Consider the following 17,105-nt stretch of genomic DNA (forward strand, 5'->3'; position numbering starts at 1 on the left):
CTGCTATACTGTACAGTAACTTATATATCACATATCCAGCTGTTGTGTTATCAGGGTTATACAGTTACTATACATTATACACCACATGCTGCTATACTGTACAGTAACTTATATATCACATATCCAGCTGCTGTGTCATCAGGGTTATGCAGTTACTATACATTATACACCACATGCTGCTATACTGTACAGTAACTTATATATCACATATCCTACTGCTGTGTCATCAGGGTTATACAGTTACTATACATTATATACCACATGCTGCTATACTGTACAGTAACTTATATATCACATATCCAGCTGCTGTGTAATCAGGAATATACAGTTACTTTACATTATACCCCACATGCTGCTATACTGTACAGTAACTTATATATCACATATCCAGCTGCTGTGTAATCAGGAATATACAGTTACTTTACATTATACCCCACATGCTGATTTCTATACTGTACAGTAACTTATATATCACATATCCAGCTGCTGTGTTATCAGGGTTATACAGTTACTATACATTATACCCCACATGCTGCTATACTGTGCAGTAACTTATATATCACATATCCAGCTGCTGTGTTATCTGGGTTATACAGTTACTATACAATATATACCACATGCTGCTATACTGTACAGTAACTTATATATCACATATCCAGCTACTGTGTTATCATGGTTATACAGTTACTATACAATATATACCACATGCTGATATACTTTACAGTAACTTATATATCACATATCCAGCTGCTGTGTTATCAGGGTTATACAGTTACTATACATTATATACCACATGCTGCTATACTGTACAGTAACTTATATATCACATATCCAGCTGCTGCTGTGTTATCAGGGTTATACAGTTACTCTACATTATATACCACATGCTGCTATACTGTACAGTAACTTATATATCACATATCCAGCTGCTGCTGTGTTATCAGGGTTGTGCAGTTACTATACATTATATACCACATGTTGCTATACTGTACAGTAACTTATATATCACATATCCAGCTGCTTTGTTATCAGGGTTATACAGTAACTATACATTATATACCACATGCTGCTATACTGTACAGTAACTTATATATCACATATCCAGCTGCTGTGTTATCAGGGTTATACAGTTACTATACATTATACACCACATGCTGCTATACTGTACAGTAACTTATATATCACATATCCAGCTGCTGGGTTATCAGGGTTATACAGTTACTATTTATTATATACCACATGCTGATTGCTATACTGTACAGTAACTTATATATCACATATCCAGCTACTGTGTTATCAGGAATAATACAGTTACTATACATTATACTCCACATACTGCTATACTGTACAGTAACTTATATATCACATATCCAGCTGTTGTGTTATCAGGGTTATACAGTTACTATACATTATACACCACATGCTGCTATACTGTACAGTAACTTATATATCACATATCCAGCTGCTGTGTTATCAGGGTTATACAGTTACTATACATTATACACCACATGCTGCTATACAGTACAGTAACTTATATATCACATATCCAGCTGCTGGGTTATCAGGGTTATACAGTTACTATACATTATATACCACATGCTGCTGTACTGTACAGTAACGTATAATATCACATATCCAGCTGCTGTGTTATCAGGGTTATACAGTTACTATACATTGTACACCACATGATGATTGCTATACTGTACAGTAACTTATATATCACATATCCAGCTGCTGTGTTATCAGGGTTATGCAGTTACTATACATTATACACCACATGCTGCTATACTGTACAGTAACTTATATATCACATATCCAGCTGCTGTGTTATCAGGGTTATACAGTTACTATACATTATACACCACATGCTGCTATACTGTACAGTAACTTATATATCACATATCCAGCTGCTGTGTTATCAGGATTATACAGTTACTATACATTATATACCACATGCTGATTGCTATACTGTACAGTAATTTATATATCACATATCTAGCTGCTGTGTTATCAGGGTTATACAGTTACTATACATTATATACCACATGCTGCTATACTGTACAGTAACTTATATATCACATCCAGCTGCTGTGTTATCAGGGTTATACAGTGACTATATATTATACACCACATGCTGATTGCTATACTGTACAGTAACTTATATATCACATATCCAGCTGCTGTGTTATCAGGGTTATACAGTTACTATACATTATATACCACATGCTGATTGCTATACTGAACAGTAACTTATATATCACATATCCAGCTGCTGTGTTATCAGGGTTATACAGTTACTATACATTATATACCACATGCTGCTATACTGTACAGTAACTTATATATCACATATCCAGCTGCTGGGTTATCAGGGTTATACAGTTACTATATATTATATACCACATGCTGATATACTTTACAGTAACTTATATATCACATATCCAGCTGCTGTGCTATCAGTGTTATACAGTTACTATACATTATATACCACATGCTGCTGTACTGTACAGTAACTTATATATCACATATCCAGCTGCTATGTTATCAGGGTTATACAGTGACTATATATTATACACCACATGCTGATTGCTATACTGTACAGTAACTTATATATCACATATCCAGCTGCTGGGTTATCAGGGTTATACAGTTACTATATATTATACACCACATGCTGATTGCTATACTGTACAGTAACTTATATATCACATATCCAGCTGATTCTAGATATTTGTTTTACCTGAAATGAAGTATGCTTGTAATCCAAGGCACCTCTGTACTGTGCACACCTGTCACCCCCTCTGCCGCAATGTCATTCACGGTGCCTCCCTTCATAGGGCTATATAACAACTTATAATAAATCCTGTCGGTATATTCAGTAACAGATTACTAATACAATGCGGAAAGCTATGCTGGGGCCCTGCTGGAGCAGCTACTGGTTATTATACACCAACATCCAGGGCCGGATTAAGGTTGGTGGAGGCCCCGGGCGACAATTTTGTGAGGGGGCCCCCATTCCCCCCCCCCCCCCCCCCCCCCCCCTCAAGAAAAATAAAAAAATAAAAATAAAAAAAAATATTCAGAAATCTATACAGATGGCTGCTTACTGTTGGGGACTTAGCATGTACCTCTCCCCTAGTGTTGCAGTCACCCCCCCCCTCCAGGATGCCCATAGTATTGTAGTTACCCCCCCAGGATGCCCATAGGAGACCCCCAAATAAATGGCCCGGCCTGTGCAAAGTAAAAAATAATAAACCTCACCTGTCCTCCGTTCCAACGCTGCCCAGCCTCTTCATCTTCCTGCAATCCCTGGCGGAGCGGTCTTCTCCTGCGGGCCGTGCAATGATGTCATTTCATCGTGCTCTACCTGCAGGAGAACACCGCTCCGCCAGGGACCTGGATGCGGGTGCCGTTGCATCACTAATTCCCCAACCTGACCACCAGCCCCATGGCCCCCACGCACCCCTCACCGGTTGGGCTCCGCTGGGGGATGCTGTAAATTCATCAGCCTTAACCCGGAACCCTGCTTCCGGGTTCAGGCTGGTGGGGGCCCCCCAGTGGTGGAGGCCCCTAGGCACATGCCCCGGATGCCCTTTAATCCGGGCGTGCCAACATCGGTTCTAATTTTACCAACAACGGCTTGGATTTATGTGTTTTCTATCGGTTTATTTTATCTTATTTTATTATAATTGTGTTTTTAAATGACTGAATAGTACATATTACAATTGTTATCAGGTCCAACAATATTGCATACTGTGTGTTGTGGTTAGTCCATGACTATGCTCTGTTTATCTGTGTCACGTTGGTTACTGTCATCAGCCACATAATATATACTTGTATTGTGGAGACTCTAGACCCTGACTGGTGTAGGTGTTTCCTTTGCATATTCACATTGTTTGTGGTTATTGCATCTCTCGGTATAAGGCTATGTTCACACACATTATAACAACAGCCATTGTTATACTGACTGAACACTGGCCGTTGTTTGCATGTTCCTGCGGTCGTCAGAGCTCTAAAAGCCGCAGGAACATTTATTTCCATACTGCCCATTCGAGGTGTATGGAAATCCATTCAGCATAGATTTCCATACACACCAGGGATGATTACCTGGTAACCGTGGGAGCATGGAGAACTAATAACAGCCGCTGATCGTGGAACATCGGCCGTTATTAATTAACATGATCATTATTTTGCATGGCCGCACTGAACAACAGTCGTTGTGGCGTGCACATGAAACAGGCGGAATTGCATTGATTTAATTGAAAACAGTGACCGTTCTTTTAAAAAAAAAAAGTACATTGTGTGAACATGGCCCTAGGGTCAGGTTTGGTGGCGATCGGGTCTTTTAAAGGTTTTTAATGGCTTCTCTGTGGCGGCTCAGGAGTCAAGTGGAAGTTGCAGGCATGTTATGGACGACCTAACTCAGAGAGGATGGTAAACCTCATGGTGGTGAACAGGCTGAGCCTTGGAATTCCTCAAGGATGTTGTAATACTGAAGAACCTATAGAAAAACATTTCCCTCCCACTCCCACCCCCTTTTTTAATCTTTACAAGTGATTCTATATTAGTGTTTATCTTGTTTGTTTGTTTAAAGTACTTGATATGCGATGACAATATCAATTTCATGTTCATTTGATTAAAGTTTGGCATTAACTCTTTAAGCTCAAGGCAATCCTTCAGCCATGGTTCCATAGAAGTTTCCTCCACAGAGAGTTTTTCCTCTTCTGCGTGGGGAATAATGTTTTGAGAATTATTTTTGTTTAGTACAATTTTGGCAGGAAGTGGTGTATTTTTTCCAGTCTGACACAGTGCTCTCTGCTGCCACCTCTGTCCATGTCAGGAACTGTCCAGAGCAGCAGCAAATCCACATAGCAAATACCCTGAAACAGCTGTCTGTGGATGGATACCCTGCTGAGGTATGTTCCTTCCTGGAGGAAGGTCTGGCTAGCTCACTGATGTTAAGAAACACGTGATGGTGTTTCTGCAGTATTTTTGCATAGTTAAAGTACTGTGACTTGGCGGGAACAAGGATTATCCATAATGCCTTGTGGCCGTCCAATCACCTGCAAACCTCACTGTGATGTCAGCACCTTCCCCCCCCCCCACCGTGTATATAATGTGATCCACTGCCAGGAGGAGGCCATTTGGCAGTGTGACAGAAGGATCGCAGCAGGCATTCGGGGCAAGGCAGGGAGAGAAATAGAGAGAGAGAGAGAGGGGAGTCCATTGTGGGTAGGTGTCTGTGGGTCAAATTATCCCAGTGTGTGGGAGGAGTGGTAAGTGTCCATTGAAACCAGTCGGGGGGGGGGGTTGTAAAGCCTGCAATGCGCATACAAACCAGTCTGTGGGGCTGTAAACCAGCAGTTTGAATACAAACCAGTCTGTGGGTGCTCTAGGTGAAGTTAACCCAGTGTTCCTGCTCCGTGGAGTTCCTACTTAGTCGGATTAGTGGATCATGTAAATTTTTACTGTACTATAAAACATATGTGACAAAAATATAACAAAACATTCAAATCCCCATCAAACCCCTGTACAATAAAGTATTCAATCCCTTTCATTCCCAGTAACTCAGTGATCCCCCCCCCCCCCTTCAACCAGTAGTGGCACTTTCCCCGATATAAATAATTTATTTTTCTCCCTCTCCATCTTAAAAAAAAATCAAGGCGTGCTAAAAAGTCTGGCCCGTCAGGGTATGGCCAGTATTAGCAGCCGAGGTGACACACAAGGTGGTCCAAGTGGAACAGAGGTTCCTGGGACTGTTAATCCTAACTGGAAATTGCAGCTCCCTGTGTGCATTAGATGGCTGCTGCTAGTAGCTTTAGAAGATAGTTGTATCACAGTTAGAGGACATCATCCCCTGTGGTATATACCCCATCACAAACCCTTCCTATAGCCGTACACCAAACCACAAGAGCCGTTAAAACCTCACACAATAAGTACCCTATCGTGAACCATTGTGGGAGATTTGACTAGCATCCTGATATCGTAAAAACCCCGAGAACAGTGATCAGCCCCTCACCATGTGTGTCCGTAATCATAGGATAGGAATGCTACTATTCCTTGTCACAAGTGCAAGTGACTAAAAACCCCACAGCCAGGGCCGCCATCAGGAATTCCAGGGCCCCATACTGCCAACTTGTCTGGGCCCCCACATTACCAAATGCAATAATCCAAAAAAACGTAAACTCAGGACATACGTTTGGCTATTTAAAGACCATAATATGTGCTAAATTACAAGTCAGTTAGGCCATGTTTTCAGCCTTAAAAATAACTATTGGTTTATGCAAGAATGGCTGAAAGTGTCATTTTTCCACAAATAATACTGACACATCATATATTCATATACGATCACCCCAATTGACTGAATAATGCTGCCATATATCAATACTGAATAAAATGACCAGAAAATCCTACAGCAACACCATGACCACAAATTCCCACACCCAAATGACTGGATAGCACTATCATACTGCTTATTATACAAAACACAATATAAAGACCAACATTAGACCCATATAGTCACTACAGTGTAGCTACATCCAGTGACTCACAGGTGACGTCTTCTTCGTTTGGAGTCGTTCACTTTCCTTCTCTCTTTCTATCTCTGCAGAATCTGCCAGACAAAAATCTTAGGCTTTGCACTTTTCCAGCATCCTACACTTATACAAATTTCATATATACAGTATCACAGGGGATTTCACACTGTGCGTTCCACAGTTGTGATGCTCTGTAGTGTTATTCCTATGGCTTTAGATAATTCGCTGCGGAAATGTAGCCCCTGCTCACTTAACCCACCACTGCCGCACTCCTGCCTGCTTCTCTGGCTCCTGGCTCCCTGACGTCCAATCAGTGGCAGCGGCGGGACATCGCACAGTGGCTGAGCAGGAAGCCAAGGACCCAGAGAAGCAGATGGGAGCGCAGCCAGGTGACATATTAGCCCGGCAGCTGGTGGATTAAGTGGCAGGGGCTACATTGTCACAGGGAATGAAAAATCTGCTGCAAGAATGTAGATTCATAGGAAATGACAGTATTGCAGCGGATTTTGCTGCGGAAGTTGAAATACTGTACGTGTGAAGTCACCTGCCACTGGAATACAGCGACTGTCTGGGAATCTGGGGCATGTAGAGTGGGGGCTGCAACACAATATGGAGAGTGTGAGCAGCTATGGGCCCCCTGAGAGTCCTGGATTGCCCCCTATACCACCCATATTACAGTATAATCCATCAATGTATATACATGTGCTACATATCCACACACTACACACAGGACATATATTGTACTACCACACAGAAATACACACGACATAAATATATAATAGATGTGCAAACCCATAATGTACAAATTGGCAGATATACACAAGTAGGGCGGGGCGATATGGCCAAAAAATAAAATCTCAATTTTATTTTTAATTTGGACGATTCTCGATCCCCCTGTGACTGGGGAAGACTGGGGGTGACCTAGGGGAACTGGGGGTGACTGACAGGCTGTCAGGGTATGCTGGGGGTAGTATACACAGGCTGTCAGGGCATGCTGGGGGTAGTATACACAGGCTGTCAGGGCATGCTGGGGGTATTATACACAGGCTGTCAGGGTATGCTGGGGGTAGTATACACAGGCTGTCAGGGCATGCTGGGGGTATTATACACAGGCTGTCAGGGTATGCTGGGGGTAGTATACACAGGCTGTCAGGGCATGCTGGGGGTATTATACACAGGCTGTCAGGGCATGCTGGGGGTATTATACACAGGCTGTCAGGGCATGCTGGGGGTATTATACACAGGCTGTCAGGGCATGCTGGGGGTATTATACACAGGCTGTCAGGGCATGCTGGGGGTAGTATACACAGGCTGTCAGGACATGCTGGGGGTAGTATACACAGGCTGTCAGGGCATGCTGGGGGTATTATACACAGGCTGTCAGGGCATGCTGGGGGTAGTATACACAGGCTGTCAGGGCATGCTGGGGGTATTATACACAGGCTGTCAGGGCATGCTGGGGGTAGTTATACACAGGCTGTCAGGGCATGCTGGGGGTAGTTATACACAGGCTGTCAGGGTATGCTGGGGGTATTATACACAGGCTGTCAGGGTATGCTGGGGGTATTATACACAGGCTGTCAGGGCATGCTGGGGGTATTATACACAGGCTGTCAGGGCATGCTGGGGGTATTATACACAGGCTGTCAGGGCATGCTGGGGGTATTATACACAGGCTGTCAGGGTATGCTGGGGGTATTATACACAGGCTGTCAGGGCATGCTGGGGGTATTATACACAGGCTGTCAGGGTATGCTGGGGGTAGTAGTTATACACAGGCTGTCAGGGCATGCTGGGGGTATTATACACAGGCTGTCAGGGCATGCTGGGGGTATTATACACAGGCTGTCAGGGCATGCTGGGGGTATTATACACAGGCTGTCAGGGCATGCTGGGAGTAGTTATACACAGGCTGTCAGGGCATGCTGGGGGTAGTAGTTATACATAGGATGTCAGGGCATGCTGGGGGTAGTATACACAGGCTGTCAGGGCATGCTGGGGGTAGTAGTTATACATAGGCTGTCAGGGCATGCTGGGGGTAGTTATACACAGGCTGTCAGGGCATGCTGGGGGTAGTAGTTATACATAGGCTGTCAGGGCATGCTGGCAGTAATAGTTATACACAGGCTGTCAGGGCATGCTGGGGGTAGTATACACAGGCTGCCAGGGCATGCTGGGGGTAGTATACACAGGCTGTCAGTGCATGCTGGGGGTAGTAGTTATGCACAGGCTGTCAGGGCATGCTGGGGGTAGTAGTTATACATAGGCTGTCAGGGCATTTTGGGAGTATTATACACAGGCTTTCAGGGCATGTTGGGAGTAGTTATACACAGGCTGTCAGGGCATGCTGGGGGTAGTAGTTATACACAGGCTGTCAGGGCATGCTGAGGGTAGTAGTTATACATAGGCTGTCAGGGCATGCTGGTAGTAGTAGTTATACACAGGCTGTCAGGGCATGCTGGCAGTAATAGTTATACACAGGCTGTCAGGGCATGCTGGGAGCTGTAGTTTGGCAGTAGCTGGCCAGTCACGTGTGAGCTGGTGTGGTGACACTTCCCCAGCACTTCTGGCGGCCATTCTCCTCTATCAGAGCAGGAAGAGATAAGTAATCCCGTCCCCGCTATAATAAAAGCGCGGGAAGTCAGTCAGTGTGCGGGGACAGCGGGGTGTCAGGCGGCAGAGGGCGCCCTGCTCTCAGTCCTCTTTGGATCTCCTGACCTCATCCACCTGCCATGGCCTCCACCCCATTCACGGCAGCGCCCGCCGGCCCCACACTGCCCATCTCTGGACTGCTCGGCCACCCGCCCCTCTTCTCTCGCTGCTCGGCCGCTCACCGTCCCGCCCTCAATGATTTTTTGTGAAAATCGAATTTATGATTTTCACAAAAAATCAAAACGATTCTAACATTCTGAGCGAATTAATCGCCCAGCCCTATACACAAGTATGCTCAAACACATCACATAGATACAAACCCAGGAAGATTACATATATAGATCCCCAATACATGTATACACACACAGATAGGCAGATTACAGGATACACAAATATGCCAACATAGAGAAACTACACGGATACAAACACATGCAGATTCCATATATACCTATATACACAGACACACAGCATAGATACAGACACACACATGCAGATCCCATATATACCTCTACACAGACACACAGCATAGATACAGACACACACATGCAGATCCCATATATACCTCTACACAGACACACAGCATAGATACAGACACACACATGCAGATCCCATATATACCTCTACACAGACACACAGCATAGATGCAGATACACACATGCAGATCCCATATATACCTCTACACAGACACACAGCATAGATACAGACACACACATGCAGATCCCATATATACCTCTACACAGACACATAGCATAGATGCAGACACACACATGCAGATCCCATATATACCTCTACACAGACACACAGCATAGATACAGACACACACATGCAGATCCCATATATACCTCTACACAGACACACAGCATAGATACAGACACACACATGCAGATCCCATATATACCTCTACACAGACACACAGCATAGATACAGACACACACATGCAGATCCCATATATACCTATATACACAGACACATAGCATAGATACAGACACACACATGCAGATCCCATATATACCTATATACACAGACACATAGCATAGATACAGACACACACACATAGTGTCAGATGCACACATGCAGATCCCATATATACCTATATACACAGACACATAGCATAGATACAGACACACACATGCAGATCCCATATATACCTATATACACAGACACATAGCATAGATACAGACACACACATGCAGATCCCATATATACCTATATACACAGACACATAGCATAGATACAGACACACACATGCAGATCCCATATATACCTATATACACAGACACATAGCATAGATACAGACACACACACATAGTGTCAGATGCACACATGCAGATCCCATATATACCTATATACACAGACACATAGCATAGATACAGACACACACATGCAGATCCCATATATACCTATATACACAGACACATAGCATAGATACAGACACACACATGCAGATCCCATATATACCTATATACACAGACACATAGCATAGATACAGACACACACATGCAGATCCCATATATACCTATATACACAGACACATAGCATAGATACAGACACACACATGCAGATCCCATATATATATACACCTATATACACAGACACACAGCATAGATACAGACACACACATGCAGATCCCATACATACCTATATACACAGACACACAGCATAGATACAGACACACACATGCAGATCCCATATATACCTATATACACAGACACATAGCATAGATACAGACACACACATGCAGATCCCATATATACCTATATACACAGACACATAGCATAGATACAGACACACACACATAGTGTCAGATGCACACATGCAGATTACATATATACCTCTACCAGCACACAGACAAACATGGATACAGAAGCACACACATGCAGATTACACAGATATATGGTCACACACACACACACACACACACACACACACACACACACACACTTACTTTCTATGCAGGACGCTCCAGGGGGGTCACTAGTGAAGTCTCTGCTCCCAGCCCAGTCTGCAGCCCCTCCCCCTCTGCACCCGACTGCAGAGCTGTATACAGGAGGGAAAAGACGTCACAGCTGAGAGGGAGAGGGAGGCAGGAGAGAGGAGAGGGGGCCCCTGGGCCCTGCATCTTCCTGTCTCCTGGGAGACCACACAGGCCGGAAGTCACTGTGTCAGAGCCAGGGAGCTGCTGAGGACGGAGCCCGGTCCGTGGGGGAGGGGGAGTTCTGCAGCCCGGTCCACAGAGTGCAGGGAGGAGGGGGGCCCCATGGTTTGAGTTAAGTAGAGGGGGCCCCTTGCATCAGCGGGAGCTGTCCCCTCCCCCTGCACTCTGTGTAAACCAGGCTTTTCACAAACTTAAGTGTGTGGGAGGCAGCACGGGCCCCTCCATAGGCCGGGCCCCATACACCAGTACTGCTAGTACTGCCCTAATGGCGGCCCTGCCCACAGCTATGGTAACAAGAAGGGAAATGTCCTCTCTGAGAAGCACAGTCATGGGGATTGGTGCCTGGTAACCCTGTGTTTGGGGTACTGGTTGCATGGTGCACTGTGTTTGGGGTACTGGTTGCATGGTGCACTGTGTTTGGGGTACTGGTTGCATGGTGCACTGTGTTTGGGGTACTGGTTGCATGGTGCACTGTGTTTGGGGTACGGGTTACATGGTGCACTGTGTTTGGGGTACGGGTTACATGGTGCACTGTGTTTGGGGTACAGGTTGCATGGTGCACTGTGTTTGGGGTACAGGTTGCATGGTGCACTGTGTTTGGGGTACAGGTTACATGGTGCACTGTGTTTGGGGTACAGGTTGCATGGTGCACTGTGTTTGGGGTACAGGTTGCATGGTGCACTGTGTTTGGGGTACAGGTTGCATGGTGCACTGTGTTTGGGGTACGGGTTACATGGTGCACTGTGTTTGGGGTACAGGTTGCATTGTGCACTGTGTTTGGGGTACGGGTTGCATGGTGCACTGTGTTTGGGGTACAGGTTACATGGTGCACTGTGTTTGGGCTATGGGTTACATGCTGCACCTTGTGAAGGCATCGAGCTGCTGGGGATAATATCTGCCGGGGTTGGAAATGGTTTAAGTGGTCTACACCATGGGCAGTAAATGTGAAGATGGGGTTCTATAAATGTGTGAAAATTGACTATGTGTATTTCCTAGCGGATTATTATATTATTGGGCGAGTAAAGGGGAACATTACTTGATATTTATAAAGACTTATTGTTAGGACTCGGGCTATGCGTTTGGCTCGGCGTCCTTAGCAGCCAGACTGCATGTCAGGTTTTGCTCTGCTATTCATGGTTGTAGTAGTGGCCAGTATTCACTCCCTGACAGATTAGACTAGGTTCACACTGCGTTTTCAGCATCCGTTTAACGGATCCGTTTTTTTTAACGTCCAGAAAAATAGGGTCAGCAACGTTTTTTGGTCCGTTTTGGTCCGCCAAAAAAAACGGATCCGTTTTTTTTTATAATGGAAGTCAATGGAAAAACGGATGCACACAAATGAATCCGTTTTTTGCAATCCGTTTTTCATGCGTTTTTTGAAAAAAAAAACGGATGCGTTAAACGGATGCTGAAAACGCAGTGTGAGGGTACAAACACACACGGCTTATACGCTGCGTATTTACTGCTGCGATACGCAGCAGATTAGATCTAAATAACTGAACACAGTATCAAATCTGCTGCGTATCTGCTGTGTGTGTTTGTACCCTGAACCTAGCCTCAGCATACAGTAGGTGTAGTGAGTTCACTAATCATGGACTGATAGCTGACTCACTAGTCAGCTGTCAGTATCTGGGCAGGACCTGGAGCTTCAGCCCCAATCACGCCTTGGGGGCTGGGACTACAGGTCCCATAAGTATAATCCCCTGTCTGAGTATCTTGCCTGTGATAGAGCCTAGTACTCCTAGTGTTTCTTGACCTTGCGTTTTCCCTGACTTAGATATTCCTGTTTACCGGACCTTTTGGCTTGTATTTTGACTATACCTTGGACACGTTTTTGTACCTCGTCGCTAGACTGTTGCTGACCCGGAATTCTGACCTTGCTCTTATTGTGTGTGTCTGTCTTGTTTTGTTTCGTGTTGCACCCTAGCAGTACAGGGACTGCCGTCCAGTTGTCCGTTTGCCACCTAGGGCATCTGGGGCAAGCAGGTAGGGCCATTGGGGCGGGTGCCAGCTTCAGGGCTCACCTGTCCTTGTGTCTCCCTGTCCCTATCCTGACACTTATGATGGGCACATTCTTTATGGGGACTTTACTTAGAGAGACACAGGTACTTGCCTGTTGGCTGACCGCTGGCTGATGTTTCAGTCCTTAAAAGGGTACTCCAGCGGGGGCATTTTTTTCCTGGGAGTGGGGAGGAGGTGGCTAAGGGAAAAGACGTCCACTCACCTCCCCGGTTCCAGAGGCGGGTCCCGCATTGCGGTGCACCGGTCCCCAGTTCCCGGCCGCTGCCTGGTGTCAGGTCTCAGGTCCGCTCAGCCAGTCAGTGACAGAGGCGGGATCTGAGCGTACTTGAAATGGATCCTGCCTCCGTCACTGACTGGCTGAGCGGACCTGAGACGTCACGTCTCGGGCCCGCATCAGACACCAGGAAGCGGCCAGGAATCGGGGTCTGGAGCGCCGTGATGCGGGACCCGCCACTGGAACCGGGGAGGTGAGTGGACGTTGTTTCCCTCAGCCACCTCCTCCCCGTTCCCAGGAAAAAAATGCCCCCCCCCCGCTGGAGTACCCCTTTAACATCAGACACAGGGGTGGTGAAATCCGGTCCTATCTAGGCTTGGTTCACTTTGATAAAGGTCAGCCTCTCCACAATGGGGCAAAACAGCCTTATTCTCGTTGGATTTCCCAATGGCCGCTGCCACACTAAACGCCCTCTCTGATGCCACACTGCTGGCTGGGCAGGACAGCAGGGTCAAGGCAAACTCTGCCAGCTGTGGATAGATGTCCACCTCCTCTGCCCAGAACTGCAATGGGTCAAAAATTGTCAAAAATATTTAGGGGAAAGGGTAACTCCAAGTACGACTCAACCTGTAATTTCAGCTGCTGCTGGAGGGAGACTTGAGTGTTGGGCTGACTGGTTTCTTAACTCTTGGCTCTTTTGACCCCGACTATCTTTGTTGTCTTGCTCCCCTTACCATCATGACATGACTTCTCTGTGGATTGTGATTTGGGGATTTTGTAGACCATTGGTCTTTTCGTACAGCCAATCCAACTTGTGGAGGATGGAGTTAAACCACATTGGCACATTGCAAATGAGCTGATGTTCCTGAAGTCCACAATGGTGTTGGATCTGGCGATTGCTCTGACGTGCCACATAGGAGTGGCTGAAATGTGTGCTAATTATGTGCTACATCCTTAGAAGCTCTTAGAAGCATCAGTAGGTTCCGCATGTGACCCATGCACAAAACCTGTGTCATCCCTGCCTGCTGCATTGCTGTCACCATGTTCCTCCCACTATCTGCCAACCTTCACATGTTCACATTTTGGGGATATATTGTAGCTATAGATTGTATAGGTTGAAAGTGGCGAGAAATGAATGTAGGGTGGACCGGTTTTACCCTTATCTTAGGGTTTGCTTAATAATGTTTTGTTAATTTTTATTATTTTGTTCAGTTGAGATATGGTATGTTTATTCTTGTAAAGAAACAGATAAGGAAATGGAGAAAGAACCTCAGAGTGAGAGCATACTATGTTGATTTACTTCTGACAATATCTAAAATCTGTATTCATAAACCTCATGTGTAAAAATAGATATCGATATAAAATAAATACAGATATACAAACAAAATAAAAATATTGCATCCGATCTTATATAGGCAATAAGGAGATGTCCATGGCAATGTACCAACAGCTGAAAGTCTATTATGTCCGTATATCTCACAGTATCCGTAATGCTTGCTGTATATCTTGTAATCTTACCGCTTCGGTGCAGCAGTTCGTAAGCAATTTGCTGGCGATAATGTAATAGTTTGTGGGCAAGTTACTGATGCTCGGAGCGCTCCGGGACGTGCTGCGGGGTCTCTAGCAGTCAGGCTCCCAATGAATCTCACTTGCACATGCACATCGGCGTGCCGTGGCCACGGCTCGTAGGATCACAGGTGAAAGAGGGGAGGAGATCCGGCAATCAGAACAAGCTGTGAGCAGCAGGCCAGAACACTGGAACTAAATGGATAAAAGGTATCGTAGTCCTGGAAATTATTATAAAGTGCTTGATATTTCTTGGGGTGCTAGCTAGACGCGTTTCGGAAAGGCTCTTTCCCTCATCAGTAGCGAAAAGGTTAGTAGTTCATCAACCGTATTTTATATAAAGATAAAATGTAAAAAATAAAAGCAGGCTTGGAAGTCAGGATTTGCTGTAGGGGTCTCTCATAAACCTTGGACTGGATCACAGTACTTCTCTTATATTAAGTCCTAAAAAACAGATGTATGAGCGCAAACTTGATATATAATACAATAAAATAAATGAAAATACTATAATAACAATTTCGTAATATCAAATCAGGTTTTGAGAATCACTCTGTGTCTTTGCATTTTAAAAAATACCATAATCAGGACCCCTCAGGTCTTGTTTTTATTGCACTATTTTCAGATAAGAAGAATTGGAGGGGTGGCAATCATATTACTAGAATGTCTCAATTTGAATCTAGAAGTATTTATGAATTCCAAACTCTAGCCCCCCACGGTCTAAACTTAGATTTGGAAATTTTTGGCTTTTTGTAAGTTTGTGTGTTTATCTGACACATTGTGTGTCCGGCTGTTTATCAGCACCATGATGTCTCTGATCTTCACTCAATTTACTAATATATAATTTTATTTATTTATTTATTTTTTTGCACAAATAGAGACATATTCACACTGTCATGCGTTTTCCATGCGTTTCTTTTTGCACAGAGACATATTCGCACTGTCATGCGTTTTCCATGCGTTTTTATGTGATCCTATGCAATACATAATTTATCTCTGTTTTACCATAATATAAATTGTTATTATAGTATTTTTATTTATTTTTATTATATTATATATCAAGTTTGCGCTCATACATCTGTTTTTTAGGACTTAATATAAGAGAAGTACTGTGATCCAGTCCAAGGTTTATGAGAGACCCCTACAGCAAATCCTGACTTCCAAGCCTGCTTTTATTTTTTACATTTTATCTTTATATAAAATACGGTTGATGAACTACTAACCATTTCGCTACTGATGAGGGAAAGAGCCTTTCCGAAACGCGTCTAGCTAGCACCCCAAGAAATATCAAGCACTTTATAATAATTTCCAGGACTACGATACCTTTTATCCATTTAGTTCCAGTGTTCTGGCCTGCTGCTCACAGCTTGTTCTGATTGCCGGATCTCCTCCCCTCTTTCACCTGTGATCCTACGAGCATGGAACTTTATAGGATCTTTTCCACAATACCATCAATACCACCTGACCACTGGGTCTTACTGGGAGCTGCAAATTAACTAAATTAACTTAATAAAAATCGTAATTAGATAAATTGAAATTGACACTTACATTGGTGCCACTTAAACTAGCAGGGATACAAAGTGTGTCGCACAAGGGGAAGTGAACGGCTACTTGAAGGGGGATTGGAACTTGTTAAATGGTTTATTAGAAACTTTATAGATCCACCCTGGTCCACTGCTGTCCAGGGGGGAAATTGAATGATTGACAGGCTGGTTGATAATTTTTAAAATTTTAAATTTTTTTATTTTTTGGGTCACAAAACAGTCTAATTGTCCCACTATTGTAGCTACAACGGTTTTATTGAGATCCGTTTGCAGGTGATTCACGAATATTCATGAATCTGACTGAATTATCGTGAACCTTGCGAAATAAATTTTTGACTGATTCGCTCATCTCTAATATGTAAAAGTCTTCTCTCTTAGGGTGGGTTCATACTGAGGAATTCTCTCGGATAATATCCACG

At 44.3% G+C, this 17,105-nt stretch overlaps 1 protein-coding gene across 1 annotated transcript in view; it reads right to left on the minus strand.

Annotated features, from left to right (window-relative positions):
- The window catches only part of LOC138784266 (lymphocyte antigen 6E-like), a 28,647-nt gene extending 17,341 nt beyond the window's left edge, over positions 1–11,306 (minus strand). The window contains exons 1-2 of the mRNA XM_069959780.1: positions 11,134–11,306; positions 6,552–6,613 (exon numbers count right to left, since the gene is read on the minus strand). The gene's annotated coding sequence lies outside the window, so the exon portion shown is untranslated. The remainder of the gene's footprint in view (positions 1–6,551; positions 6,614–11,133) is intronic.
- Positions 11,307–17,105: the final 5,799 nt, after the last annotated feature.

This window comes from Dendropsophus ebraccatus, chromosome 2 (assembly GCF_027789765.1).
Source record: "Dendropsophus ebraccatus isolate aDenEbr1 chromosome 2, aDenEbr1.pat, whole genome shotgun sequence".
Taxonomy (NCBI): domain Eukaryota; kingdom Metazoa; phylum Chordata; class Amphibia; order Anura; family Hylidae; genus Dendropsophus; species Dendropsophus ebraccatus.